The 15,364-nt window shown below is 41.6% G+C and overlaps 1 pseudogene; it reads right to left on the reverse strand.

Annotated features, from left to right (window-relative positions):
• Positions 1-14,678: 14,678 nt before the first annotated feature.
• On the reverse strand, positions 14,679-14,778 carry LOC127133836 (uncharacterized; annotated as a pseudogene).
• Positions 14,779-15,364: the final 586 nt, after the last annotated feature.

A 15,364-nucleotide genomic window follows, 5' to 3' on the forward strand; every position in this document is an offset into this window, starting at 1 on the left:
ATTGTGATCTAGACAACTGGGTTCGCCCGTGTGCACCAGGGGAGTCGATCAACAATTGGACGGCAGAAGATGTGGTCCAAGTTACTCTTTAAACAGAGTAATTTTCTTTTGTTTTTCATTTTGCACAAAACCCTACGTTCTGCCCAAGGCGTAGTGGTTCATTGTAGGGCCTCATCATGTTTTTTCAATGATATCATTAATAAAGGACGTTTTGCAAACAATTTTGTGATCCCTGTCTTTCTGTTTTTGTTGTTCATTTTTAAAAAAATAAAAATGGCAATTTTTTTTGTTTTTTGTGACTTTCTTGAACTCTTTTTTCTAAAACAAAGCATTAAACATGCAGAATCGATCTTACGGACTCCACTATGAACAGTTCTGTTATGGTTCAGTATGATTTCAATAATCCCATCTACCAAGCTGAAGAGGAGAGTGAGGAAGACTGTGAACTCCCCAAAGAACTGGTCAGATTATTGAAGCAAGAGGAAAGGGTCATCCAACCTCATCAGGAGGAGTTGGAGATTATTAACCTTGGTACTGAGGACGCCAAGAAAGAGATTAAGGTCGGGGCTGCTTTGAAAGAAGATGTCAAGAGAAGGTTGATTGAGATGTTGAGAGAGTATGTGGAGATATTCACCTGGTCGTATCAAGATATGCCTGGGTTGGATACCGATATTGTGGTGCATAGACTCCCTCTCAGAGAGGATTGTCCTTCAGTCAAGCAGAAGCTTCGCAGAACTAGTCCTGATATGGCTGTTAAGATCAAGGAAGAGGTTCAGAAGCAGTTGGATGCAGGTTTTCTGTCAGTGACTACTTATCCCCCGTGGGTGGCCAACATTGTTCCCGTGCCGAAGAAGGACGGCAAAGTCAGGATGTGTGTCGATTACCGGGATTTGAATAGAGCGAGTCCGAAAGACGATTTCCCATTACCTCACATTGATGTATTGGTTGATAATACGGCTCAATCCTCGGTTTTCTCTTTCATGGATGGTTTTTCTGGTTATAATCAGATCAAGATGGCGCCAAAGGACATGGAAAAGACGACATTCATTACACCTTGGGGCACGTTCTGCTATAAGGTGATGCCATTTGGGCTGAAGAATGCCGGTGCTACCTATCAGAGGGCTATGACGACTCTCTTTCATGACATGATGCACAAAGAGATTGAAGTGTACGTGGATGATATGATTGCGAAGTCGCAGACAGAAGAGGAGCACCTAGTAAACTTGCAAAAGTTGTTTGACAGACTGAGAAAGTTCAAACTGAGGCTGAATCCGAACAAGTGTACGTTTGAGGTGAGATCCGGTAAATTGTTAGGCTTCATTGTCAGTGAGAAAGGGATTGAGGTTGATCCAGCAAAAGTAAAAGCTATACAAGAAATGCCTGAACCGAAAACAGAAAAGCAGGTTCGTGGGTTTTTAGGGAGATTGAACTACATTGCAAGGTTTGTATCTCACCTAGCTGCCACGTGTGAACCGATATTCAAATTGCTAAGAAAGAATCAAGCAATCAGGTGGAATGATGACTGTCAAAAAGCTTTCGACAAGATAAAAGAGTATTTACAGAAACCTCCAATCCTCATACCTCCAGTTCCTGGGAGGCCTTTGATAATGTACCTATCAGTGACTGAGAACTCGATGGGGTGTGTATTGGGGCAGCATGACGAGTCTGGTCGAAAAGAGCATGCCATATACTACCTTAGCAAAAAGTTTGCCGACTGTGAAATCAAATATTCACAGCTCGAGAAAACTTGCTGTGCTTTGGCCTGGGCTGCTCGCCGACTGAGGCAGTATATGTTGAACCATACTACCTTGTTGATTTCTAAGATGGATCCAGTGAAGTACATCTTTTAGAAGCCGGCTCTCACCGGACGTGTTGCCCGTTGGCAGATGATTTTAACAGAGTATGATATCCAGTACACGTCGCAGAAGGCCATCAAAGGTAGTATTCTGTCAGACTACCTTGCCGAGCAACCGATTGGTGATTATCAGCCGATGATGTTTGAATTCCCTGATGAAGACATCATGTATCTGAAGATGAAAGATTGCGAAGTGCCTCTTGTCGAGGAAAGACCGGATCCTGATGACAAGTGGACACTGATGTTTGATGGGGCTGTGAATATGAATGGCAACGGTGTTGGGGCAGTGCTTATTAATCCAAAAGGTGCTCATATACCTTTTTCTGCCAGACTGACTTTTGATGTAACCAACAATGAAGCTGAGTATAAGGCTTGTATCATGGGGATAGAAGAAGCCATCGATCTAAGGATCAAAACTCTTGATATATATGGAGATTCCGCTCTAGTGATTAACCAGGTCAATGGAGATTGAAATACCAACCAGCCGCATTTGATTCCTTATCGAGACTATACCAGAAGAATACTGACGTTCTTCAAGAAGGTGAAGCTGTATCACGTCCCCCGGGATGAGAATCAGATGGCTGATGCCTTGGCTACTTTGTCTTCTATGATCAAAGTTCATTGGTGGAATCATGTGCCACATGTTATGGTGAATCGACTCGAGAGGCCTGCGTATGTGTTTGCAGCCGAGTGTGTTGTTGATGAGAAGCCGTGGTACTATGATATCAAGAACTTCCTCAAGAGCCAGGAGTATCCTGAAGGTGCGTCAAAGAATGACAAGAAAACCCTGAGAAGGCTAGCTGGAAGCTTTTATTTGAATCAGGATGATGTGCTGTACAAGAGGAACTTTGACATGGTTCTGCTCAGATGCGTGGATAGACACGAGGCAGACATGTTGATGCAAGAAGTGCATGAAGGATCTTTTGGTACCCATGCTGGTGGTGATGCAATGTCGAAGAAATTGTTGAGAGTCGGTTATTACTGGATGACTATGGAATCCGATTGTTTCAAGTACGCTCGGAAGTGCCATAAATGTCAGATCTATGCTGATAAGGTGCATGTACCACCAAGCCCTCTGAACGTCATGAATTCGCCTTGGCCGTTTGCCATGTGGGGCGTTGATATGATCGGGAAGATCGAGCCTAATGCTTCTAATGGGCATCGCTTCATCCTGGTTGCGATTGATTACTTCCCCAAATGGGTGGAAGCAACTTCCTATGCTAATGTTACCAGACAAGTGGTTGCCCGGTTCATTAATAAGGAAATCATCTGTCGTTATGGGGTTCCTGAGAGGATCATCACTGACAATGGTTCGAGTCTAAATAACAAGATGATGAAAGAGCTTTGCAGAGATTTCAAGATTGAACATCACAATTCTTCTCCTTACAGACCGAAGATGAATGGTGCTGTAGAGGCGGCAAATAAGAATATTAAGAAGATTGTGCAGAAGATGGTCGTGACGTACAAGGATTGGCATGAGATGCTGTCTTTCGCTTTGCATGGGTACCGTACCTCAGTACGTACGTCGACCGGGGCAACCCCTTACTCCCTTGTGTATGGTATGGAAGCTGTCCTACCTGTTGAAGTGGAGATCCCTTCTCTGAGAGTCTTGTGGATGTCAAGCTTGACGAAGCTGAGTGGATTCGAACAAGGTTTAATAAGTTGAGCCTTATCGAAGAGAGACGGTTAGCGGCTGTGTGCCATGGGCAGTTGTATCAGAGAAGGATGAAGAGAGCCTTTGATCAGAAAGTGCGTCCTCGAAGCTATCAGACTGGTGATCTAGTTTTGAAGAGGATCCTTCCTCCCGGTATAGATAACAGGGGCAAGTGGACTCCTAATTATGAAGGTTCATACGTTGTGAAGAAGGTTTTCTCCGGAGGAGCCTTGATGCTTACAACTATGGATGGTGAAGATTTCCCGTCCCCTGTTAACTCAGATGTAGTCAAAAAATACTTCGCATAAATTGACCCGCTGGACAAAAAGAATAAAAAAGTCCAGGCAAAAAAGGGCATCCCGGCGAACCAAAAGAAAAACGAGAGAAAAGGTTCGGGCAAAAATTAGGGATAAAAAATGAAAAGAATTTGTACACCCGGTAAGTCGAAAACCCACAAGGGCGGCTTAGGCAAAAAAGGGTATCCCGGTGGATTGAAAACCCGAAAGGGCGATCCAGGCAAAAGAGGGATTAAAAGAGAAGACTACAGTCTGAGTTATCTGTACTTCACCGCGCTTCAGTGTCTACCATCTCGAAGGGATGATCGGTCCAGTCATTCTTCTCAGAAAGCAAGGAATTCGGGAGAAAACTGATGATCTGTGAGTTATAACAGAATTGGGAAATAGTGGATGCCGTGTTCACATTGCCATTAGGATAGATTTTTCCTTTTGTGCGTAATTACCTCTTTCTAGGAATTGCTTCCCGATGTATTCGCCTTTTCAGGCCCATTTTCAATCAATGAAAGTCGTTATTCAGATAAATTGCTCTCTTGTTTTTATTTTTACTGTTTTGTTTGCAAAAACGTCTGAATTTTTGATAAGCATTGCATATAAAAACGTGAAGGCTAGACAATAACGTGTAGAAAGATAAAAAATTTGAAAATCATTTTGAATGTTGAGGACGCTTGAGCGTATCTTGTCCATGCAATCCCTTGGGGGCATGTTTGCCTTGTTGGTTGCAGGTTATTACTTTTGGTTCCTGGCTGAAGCAGATAAGCCATGGTTTTGTTCAGAGTTATTGTCAGCACTGTCCGGTAGTGTGGGATGGGGACCTTCCCCAGCAGTTGAAGCAAGTTCAAGACTTGTCTCCCCAGCGTGTTTTCAAGGTCAGGGACTCCTCAGAAGGAGTGGGGCTGTTTCCCCAAGCTAGTCTGAAAGCTATCAAGATTATTTTCCCCTGCAGAGGCGTCTGTGGATAGTGTGTCCCTCAGTAGCAAGATCAAGGCTATTCTATCCCCGACAGGTCTAAGGATTTTTAATTCCCCAGCAGGCCAGGAAGTGGGTTTATCCCCAGCTAGTTTGAAGGTTTTTAATCCCCACCGAGTTGGAAGGATGTTGTATCCCCAGCGGAGGTGTCAGTGAGTAGTTTTATTCCCCAGCAGTTTGGTTTGAAGTACTGCTATCCCCAGCGTGGTCGTGAACGCTTTTCCCCGGCAGGTTTGTGGATGTCTATCCCCAGCACGGTCTGGTCTATTATTTCCCCAACAGGGTTATGCCTTTTCCCATCAGGGTTATGGATGTTTTTCCCTAGCAGAGGGTTTGTGTTGATGGTTTTCCCCAGCAGGTTCCCCGAGTGGATCAGGTTCGGCAAAAATTATCTCCAGCAGAGTTTATCCTACCTGTGGATTGGCAGCTCTCCCCAGTAAAGTTGCCATTGGTTGTTTCCCTAGCAGAATCCCCGAGTAGATTGGATTCGGTGAAGGTGGTCCCCGGTGGGATCTATTCTCTCTCCAACAGCAATGCTATTCCCCAGCACGAGTGAGAAGTCGGTGCTTTTCCCCAAAGAGCATATTCCTCAGACAGAGTCTCCCCACAGGGTTGGAGAATCCATCATGTTTGTGTGCTCAGCAGAGCAATCCTCTTGCTCCCCAGCAGGAGTTTTTCATCATTTCTGCATCTTGCATGTAGTGATCATTGCATCCTCAAATCGCGTAGCATTTCCATTTAATATGGAGCATTACGCCATCGAAAAATTCAAACATATGCATTCATGTGTTAAACCTAATCCGACCGTGTCCCCGGCAGAGGCGGATCATTGTTCAACATCTGTATAGCACGTTTGGTACAGTTGCTCCTGACAGCATTCAGGATTGATAACTCCCCAGAGAGGTTTATTTCCTCACTCGTCCGTGAAAGGAAAGTTTGATTCTCCCCAGTGAGATCCCCAGCAAGTGTTTAGCCTTGCCTTGACTTATTGAAGATGTTTTTCTTGTGATACCGGTAAGTGTCGTGTTTGCACTCGTGTGTGTTCTTTTTTGGTGTCGGTAAACACCATTGTTTCGGTGTCGGTAAACATCGAGTCCTCCCCATTCATCGGTAAATACCTGATCGTCCCTTTATTGATGTCGGTAAACATCATCTTTCGATGTGCGTAACATCTATCCATTCCCCAGGTCATCCGTTGATGTCTGGTCACCTCTCCGTTGGTGTCGATAAACATTGAATTTTTCCCATTCATCCGTTGATGTCTGGTCACCTCTCCGTTGGTGTCGATAAACGTTGAGTTTTTCCCAGTTGTCCGTTGACATCTGGTTGCATTTCTTATCCCAGTCATCGGTAAATGTTTGGTCGTCCTTTTTGATGTCGGTAAACATCATCTTTCGATGTGCGTAACATCTTTTCTTCCCATTCATCCGTTGATGTCTGGTCACCTCTCCGTTGGTGTCGATAAACGTCGAGCTTCTCCCGTTCGTCCGTTGACGTCTGGTCGAGTCTTACCATTCATCCGTTGATGTCTGGTCACCTCTCCGTTGGTGTCGATAAACGTCGAGTTTTTCCCAGTTGTCTGTTGACATCTGTTCGTATATCTTCATCCCAGTCATCGGTAAACGTCTGGTCGTCTTTTGTTGGTGTCGGTAAACATCATCTTTCGATGTCGGTAAACATCGAGTCCCATCCCAGTCATCGGTAAACGTCTGGTTGTTCCCCAGCCAGAACTCCCCAGTAGAGTCATCGGTAAACGTCTTGTCTGGTTACTGTTGCAAATATCCTGTTCATTTCCCGCAGAGTGCAAATTTCTACGGTTCTTTGGTATTCAATCCCTGTTTACCTTGAAGGTCTGACAACCGTTGCTCTCATCCGTTCAGGTTCCCAGTTGATTGAATAGGGGCAGCTGTAGCACCTCAAATTTGCACCTCCCATTTGTATATACATTTTCATTTTAGGTCATTAATATTGCATTTCATTTGCATAGTCCATCACATCTCATCAGGCAAGACTGGTTAGGAGATTCAGCTGTGCAAGGCCACAAGAGCATTCTCCATGAGATCAAAGCCCTAGGGTTGGTACAATGAGTTCATATGACCCAAGGATCATTTTGAAGTGGTTTGGCCAAGTGTTGAAGGCTCAGAACTCATCAGTCCATGTGCAAATCATCTGAGGCCCACAAAAGTCAACAGAAGTCAACTGCACAGTCAATTGTGAATTTGAAGGTGGGAAGTGGTTAGAGAGGCTTCATTCATGTTCAAACAAGTGTCATTTGACATTTCAAACATCAACATTGAAGAATTTGAGGTCAGATCAAGACTTTCCGAAAATAGCAGGTGACCTGTAATTTGAACTTTCCAAAAATGGAAAGATTTTGGACCAACTTCAACTCAAGATTACATCATCAAGAAAGCTTCAAATGAAATATTGTCCAACATGAAAGTTGAAGATCTTTCTCTCCCATTTCCAAAAAGTCCAAGATCATGGATTTCTCATGTGTGGTTAAGGAGATATGGTTCAATCATGGCAAAGTGTGTTCAAAACTTCAAATGGACATAACTTTCAAACCAAAACTCCAATTTGGGTGGTTCTTTTTGCATTTTGATCCTTATAACATGTATTTTCCAAGCATACCATTATTTGACATGTATTTCATTAGCATGGCCTTTGGTTTATTCATGAATTTTTTGGAAGAAAATTGCATAAAGTCATTTTAATTGATCATGAGCATACCAAACCAATTCCAATATATGCATGGACTCATTTTAAGGCATTTTGGGCCAGAAACATGTACTGTTCACGTGCATGGCATGAGTGTGAGGTGAAAAAGCATTTTTGCACATACACCACAAAATGGATTAGTCACAATGGCATTTGGCCTAAGCAAGTTTTAAACAGGTTTAGCATGGAGTATAAAGACTTAATCCTAACTGTTTTTGGTCATTAGTTACAATTTCAGATCTAGAATCAAAATTCTCCAAAAAATTTCTCTCAAACTTTTTCCAAATTTCTTCATACAAGAACACTTTTCATTGATCCATTCATCATCCTGAGGTGTTGTTGAGTAGAATTGGACGTGGAAGCAGAGGAAATCGTGGCATTCTTGTTCATGTTCATAGCTTGGAGCATCCATGGCAGTTGAAGATTGAACTGGTTTCGTGCATCCTTGAGCCTCACATTCATCATCATTCATCTCAATAAGCATATTGGAAGAGATCTGAGGACTTGTTTGAGCTTGTAACACGCGATTTCCAATTCTGTTCATCAAGAGGTCAGTTTTTTGATCTCTTTAATTCTCAAATTCATTATGCCTATTGTGTAGTTCATTGATTGGTGATAATGCTGATGAAAATTTGGAGTGATTTGGTGTTGTTTTGAGCAAGATACATGCATTTCAAGTTTTGATGTTAATCTTTCTTTTCTTCGATTTGGCTTGGATATGTTGTTTTTGCGTGATTTGTTCATGGATCCTTGATGTATGTGTGATGATGAACCAATTGATATGCTCTTTTTCATTTCTGGAACATTCTGTGAAAATCTGGAAAAATTGCATGAAGATCTTCATGATCTTCATCGTGCTTGCATGAACATCATCATTTCCAGTTTTGGCCACGGTTTAGCTACATTTTAGCTACGAAACTTGCAAGTTCATTTTGAATTTTGCTACGAAATTCAAATAGCGCGCTGCATGGCTAGGGTTGATGCAAAACGTCAGCGTTTTGCAAGCGCGCGCTTGGTAATTTCAAATTTTGCACCGGTTCGAACCTGGCTGAAGTCACTTTCCATATTGCCTTGCCAATTATTCCTTCACATTTTCATGCTTGCTTCATGTTTCATTTTCAATTTTTCTCAAACTTCAAAAAATCATTATAAATTGAAAATTAATCCAAATGACCTTCAATTTTTTGCATTGTGATCCTTATGTTGTCTACATTTTTATGAGTATAAATTGGAAAGTTGTGCCTGGCCTGAAAAATGATTTGTCCTATGGTGATTGCACATGTATACATGCTTGACCTTGCCTTGTTCCATTCATCATAAAATTCTCAAAAATGATCCAATGCTTCTGAAATTTTGTGTGTGATTTCTAGACATGTTAAGTGATGTTTTGGCTTTGGTTTGAGATTTTTCCCATGATCCATCTCTGTTTTATGATTATGCTAACTTGGTGTGACAATTTGTGTCACACATTTGGTTGTCTGTTTTATGCTATGTGATTGCCATGCCTAATGATGTCCAATGCCTCTAATTTTTTGTGTGATGATCATGTTATATGTCCTGTTTACTCATGAATTTTGTCAAGATTATTTGAGTCATTTTTTATTTGATGTGCATTTGTTTCTTCTGATGTCTCAAGGTGATCACCATTTGCATACTTTGCCATGTTTTGTTCATGAAATAAATATAATTAATGATTTTGATATGGGACTTTTTGAGATGTGTTTTTGATTGGATGAAGATGATTCATGTTAAATTTCATGTTCTGTTTTTAATTTTTGATTCATCTTTGACCCTAGGCTTTGACCTAATGGTTTGTGGCTTACATGTGGGCTTTGATTTCAGGTTTAAACTTCCAAGTCCATAGTTCATGATGCTTCCACATTTGAGCATTGATGTTTGCTTTTGATTACTAACATTTGTGTGTTTTGTAGGTTGATGTTAGCTCATTTGAGTTTGCCTTGTGGCTTGCACATTGTGAACATTGTCTGTCTGTTTGTTATTGCTTGTAGTCTGTTTGTCTGTACAGTTGAACTAATTGGTTTAGATTTTTCACAGGTACCTAAGTTGCTTTGAGTTCTTTTGAACTTGCTTTGCTTTGCTTGGTTGCTTAACCATTGAGGTATATTTTCTCTGACTTCATGTAGTCTGGAAGACCTGTCCTATTATGGGGGCAGACACCTATCTGAAGCCCTCCCTAAGAGGCAATGCTTGTGAATGTTTATTTTTGTGCCAAGCAGGTAAAGACCTCTTAAGAGGCAATTGGCAGATAGAAGGGATGTGCAATCCATCCCCTGCTATTCAGTTGTGTCATTCATCCTGCTCACACCATGGTGTTGACGCACTTTGAATCAAAACCCAAGATCCAGTTGTGTCAGTCATGTGGAGAAGAGTTCCTACATTCTGAACTCCCACACTTTCATTTGTCTGAAGCTCTCCCAGGCCAGGGATAAGAGCTGTGAGGTCTTACCCTCACTTCCCATTTCATATGCTTCACCCTAACTCTCAATGTTAGGGTTAAGAGCTAACTACACCCGATTCCAATTGGCTTGTTTTACAGCCTAACCTTGTATGAGCCCAATTGTTTGCATATAGTGTGTGTGCTTGCTTTTTGTGCTTGTATGTGTTTGCCTGTGCTGTTTAGGATAGCTTGCTTCCTGTGCAAGTTAGATAGAAACCTTAACTTAGGGATCGTATGCATGATAACTTCTAGGCTCGAGTCGTAGTCTCCCTAGTAGTTTGTGTCTCCCTTTGTTTCTGGTTAGGCTAGAAGTTCTTTCCCTGTGTAGGGGAACTACGTCGCCTTGATCCTCATACTAGATGAGGTACGTAGGCAGGAGATGAGCTGATCTCTCCGGGCGCCCTTTTTCTTTTTCAACCCTTTTGTTTGCGTTTGGAGTCTGACGTAAGTCCAACGATTGGCAGTTGGTTTCCTGTGTGTGTTTGTTGGTTCGGAGTCTGATGTAAGTCCAGCGATTGGCATTCGGTTTCCATGTTTGCCTGTTTGTGTGGAGTCTGACGTAAGTCCAACGATTGGCAGTCGGTTTCCTGTTTGTGTTTTGTTTGGCGTGCGTTAGCCGAGCTACGAGTGCTCTGATTCTTCTCCGGTTAGAGAAGATACGTATGCATAGGATACGACATCCTAGCGAGCACGTTTCCCCTGTCCCGAACTATGTCGACTCTGATGTCTGTTCCTGACAGACTACATAGGCCCAGGATGCGATATCCTGCCGAGTCCTATTTCTCTTGTCTTTCTGTGTGTTGCTTCCAGCCTTGTGCAGTGTTTGAGCAGTTTTTAGCAACCTTTCTTCTATTCTTTTGTGCGTGGATCCCGTCGAGTACGACAGATGCGTAGGGGTGCTAATACCTTCCCTTCGCATAACCGACTCCCGATCCCATCGATCTCTGGTCGCGAGACCATGTCTTTTCCAGGTTTACTTCGAGTGTTTCCTTTCCCTCTTTTGGGATAAATAACGCACGGTGGCGGCTCTGTTGTTTCGTTTTCCCGCCGGTTTTTCGCGTAATGCGACAACTACCTACAAAAGAAGTAAACTATACAATGACATATTTTTGGAATTTTGCTTAGTAAATAAGGAAAAACAAAGTATGATACAATCAAATGTGCTTGGTGACCTCTCCCAATGCAAACCCAATGAATGAGGGGTAAGGAGGATGCCAAGGTGTGATCCCAAAGCCAATGCATATGATGAGATAGCATGAGGGATCTTAGGGTCAAAATTGGGGTCTTACAGATGCCCCTATTTAAGGACATTCTAACTGAGGATGTGAAGGTTAAAATCTTCGTATCAACTCACTATAATGGACTTAAATAACAACATATAGAAACAAATTTTGGTCCCTAAGAGACCTCGTGATGCATATGATATTAATTCTAAAATAATCTTTATGGGGAATATGTTACCACAATAGAAAAGAATCCGGAGAGACCAAAAGTCCACAGGAGCATACTGCATTCCACAAGGAAAACTCACTGGGGAGACATAGACTATGGGGAATAAAAGATGTGCGTAGGCCGGACTACGATTTAAAAATTGATGGACACACGAGGGGGATTTTCCATGAAAATAAATCAATGGAAGGACCCGGTTGGGGATAAGGGAAAACTACAGGGGAAACAGGTAAATCAGAACAAAGCTGAAATACCTGAATTAAACTCAACTGGGGAAGAATGATCTTCAAACAGGAGTACCGGAAATATATTATCTATTACCGGTTACTGGGTAGGAAGATAACATACTCTGACAGAGGGACATCCGTTACCGATTAGGGTAAACATATCAAGGATGACTCGCTGAGGGAAAAAGAGGTGTAGTCGTTACCGGTTACTGGGTAAGAATATCCTGTTGGGGAATATATTAAATAGGATTTACAACTACCAGTTACTGGGCAAAATACCAAAGAGAGAATATCCGTCACTGGTTAAAGTGAACATATCAAGGATAGACTCAAAGGAAGAATATTCGTCATCGATTAGGATGAACATATCAAGGATAGACTGTCGGGGAGAAAATAGGAATTATATCTATCAGTTACTGGATAGAATACAAAAGAGAGAATATCAGTCACCGGTTAGGATGAACTTATTGTCGCAACGTGAAAAACAACCGGCGGAAAAAACAGATCCGCCATCGACGCTATTCATCCTATGACGGAAAGGGAGCGCAAGACTAACCTAAGAAAGGGAAAGGAACGGTCTTTCGACCAGAGATCACAAGGTACGGGAGTCGGTTACGCAAGGGGAAGGTGTTGATAACATGAAATTATATCACATTTTAAGACTTAATTTAATTAGATTATATTATCATTTACTTTAATTTATCCCATTTTATCAGATATTATGCAGTATTTCTTTTCTATTTACATCAGGTACCCATTTTGAAGCAAAAGTGAAAAAGGGAAGAAAAGGAGGTGTAAAAAGCAATAAAAAGGAAACAAATAACCAAGACCAAGCCCAGCCCAAAAGAAAGCGCACGTTGCCCCTGTGACGGGCGTCACAAGGGTTGTGACGAGCGTCACGCGAAGTAGCCTTGTGACGGACGTCACACATGGTGTGACGAGCGTCACACCAGTCCACTAGCTTTTTGGCGCAAGTTACGCTCTCAGAAGAATGGAAGTAACGTTGAGGACTTCGTGTCCTATTCCCAAGCCGTGTATTTAGCCATGCTGAAGACTCGTAGGAAACGCAAGGCAGTTACCAAGGCTATTATAAATAGCCATCTCCTCTCTTTGCCGTGGGGAGAGTTTTTGCACGCTCGGTTTTGCGGAAGCTCTGCCAAATTTGCCTTTCACGCCTTTGCTTATTTTTCTTCCTTTCCAGCACTGTTCATTTTATTTATTTCTTTTGCAAGCTTTACTTTCTCTTTTCCCTTGCAATTTATCTTCCCCGTTTTTAGCTTTTAGATATTTTTCGCGTAATAGTTTCTACACCGGAAACTACTGTGCAACTTTATACCGGATTTAACCTTACGTTATATTCGAGTTTTATTTCCTTGATTTATTTTACTGTTTAATTGAAGAATCCAAGAACAAATCCTACCGGCTTGTGGTGGAGTGTTCAAGACCATTGTATTACGCATTCAGGTTCTTTAATTGTTATTTAATTTTTTATGTTTTATTCTATTGTTTATTCATATTGCCTGCCTGGAATGAGTCTGTTTATGCATGATATAAATTCTTGTTTATTTAGCATGTCTAGCTAATTTGCCTAGGTATCGGTATGTAAAGTAAGCAGAATAAGGGGTCGAGACTGAGTCGGTCTATCTAAACTTAAAATCAAAATCAATCTTTTTATGGTCTTAACTTACAGGTTTAGTAACAAGAATTTTTTACCAAAGTAAAAGACATAAAGAAGTTAAAATCAATAGAGCGAGAGTTTGAGATTTTAACTGGACAGTGTAAGTTAGGCATTAATTCTAGATCAGGGCGAGAGCAAGTTTTAGAGTTAATTAAATTCTGACCTTTTCCAAAAAGTATTTTTAAAGATTGAATGTGAGGACGAGAGTTAAGCATTTGGATTTAATTGTATAACCTAAGTCAACAGAGCGAGAGTTTGAGATAAGGGTGTTTAAAACGGTCAGTATTTTCTTAAAAAGAGTTTCTGCAACTTTATTGTTTTCAAAATATGGTTTTTGACTTAATTATAAGTGACAGCAACATTAATATAAAACCATGGTTTATTCAACAGAGCGAGAGTTTGAGATAGAACCTTTAACCAATAAAGTTAACCGAAACGATTCATTTTAAAACCAAGAAACCGACAAAGACTTGATTCCCTAGTTTTGACGAATTACATACCGATATCCGTTTTATTAATATTTAATCTAGACATTAGTTTAGCTCTTAGTTTTTCCCCAAACAATCAAACATCTTCACCTTAGATTTACGTAGTAACTTTAGATAACGGTATATCGATTCATAAGTCCCTGTGGGATCGATATCTTTTAAAACTACGCGATAGAACTGTGCACTTGCAGTTTGTATCCCATTCTCGACTCACCCAGTCGAGCGATCAAGTTTTTGGCGCCGTTGCCGGGGACTTTTATTCAATCGATATCGTAACTCTTCCGTTACGCTGTAGAGACTAAGGTTTCCTTTTCTTCTATTTTCTTTCTTTCGTTGATTTGTATGCCACGCACTCGCTCTCAAGGCGAACCGCTCTATTTACGAATCAACGATATAGAACTATATCTCCGAGTCTTACGACGAATTCGGGAATATCGTGCTGAAAACAATCTCCCTCCTATAGACCTTCCTGATCTCAAAGATTTTCCTTCTTTAACCGAGATGGCAGAACCAGCTCGTGCTCTTAGAGATTACGCCGCCCCATCGCAAGATGAACCGCATTCAAGTATTGCTCCGCCCGCAATCGAAGCAAACAACTTTGAACTTAAACCTTCGTTGTTGCAGGCTGTGCAACAGAACCAATTCTCTGGAAATCTTACCGAAGATCCAAACCTTCATTTATCCGTATTTGTCCAATACGCTGATACTGTTAAAGCTAATGGTGTCACTTCAGAGGCAATTCGACTTCGTCTTTTTCCTTTCTCATTAAGAGATAGCGCTAGAAGATGGCTTCAATCTCTTCCTTCCAACTCAGTCACCACATGGAACGAGTTGAAGAAAGTTTTTCTTGCCCGATATTTTCCGCCAAGCAAAACAGCTATGTTAAGAGCCCAGATAAACGGATTTAAACAGAAAGACAACGAGTCTCTTTTCGAAGCATGGGAAAGATACAAAGACATGATGAGACTTTGCCCACACCATGGTTTGGAAGACTGGTTAGTAATTCACACATTTTATAATGGTCTCTTATACAATACAAGGTTAACAATAGACGCCGCTGCAGGTGGTGCACTAATGAACAAACCTTATGCTGATGCTTACCAGCTTATCGAGAGCATGGCCCAAAACCACTATCAGTGGGGAACCGAACGAACAACAGTGGAAAAACCTCAACCGAAAACTGGCATGTACGAGATAAGTAACCTTGATCACGTCAATGCAAAAGTGGATGCTTTGGTCCAGAAGATTGAAAGTTTAAACGTATCGCCTCCAGCAGCCGTGGTTGCTATAACTCAGAATTGCGAGGTCTGTGGAATCCAAGGCCACACTCCTGCGGAATGTCAACTCTTGACTGGAATCCAAACAGAGCAAGTAAACTATGCTCAAGGAAGCCCCTATTCGAATACCTATAACCCAAATTGGAAGAACCATCCAAACTTCTCATATAAGAGTAATAATGCTTTATACGCACCTGGACAGTCTCCAAATCAAGCCCCATCTATACCTCCAGGATATCAGAAACCGAATCCTAACAATAATACCCCTAGAAAATCCAACTTGGAAATCATGATG

The sequence above is a fragment of the Lathyrus oleraceus genome, chromosome 3 (genome assembly GCF_024323335.1).
Source record: "Lathyrus oleraceus cultivar Zhongwan6 chromosome 3, CAAS_Psat_ZW6_1.0, whole genome shotgun sequence".
NCBI classification, from domain to species: Eukaryota; Viridiplantae; Streptophyta; class Magnoliopsida; order Fabales; family Fabaceae; genus Lathyrus; species Lathyrus oleraceus.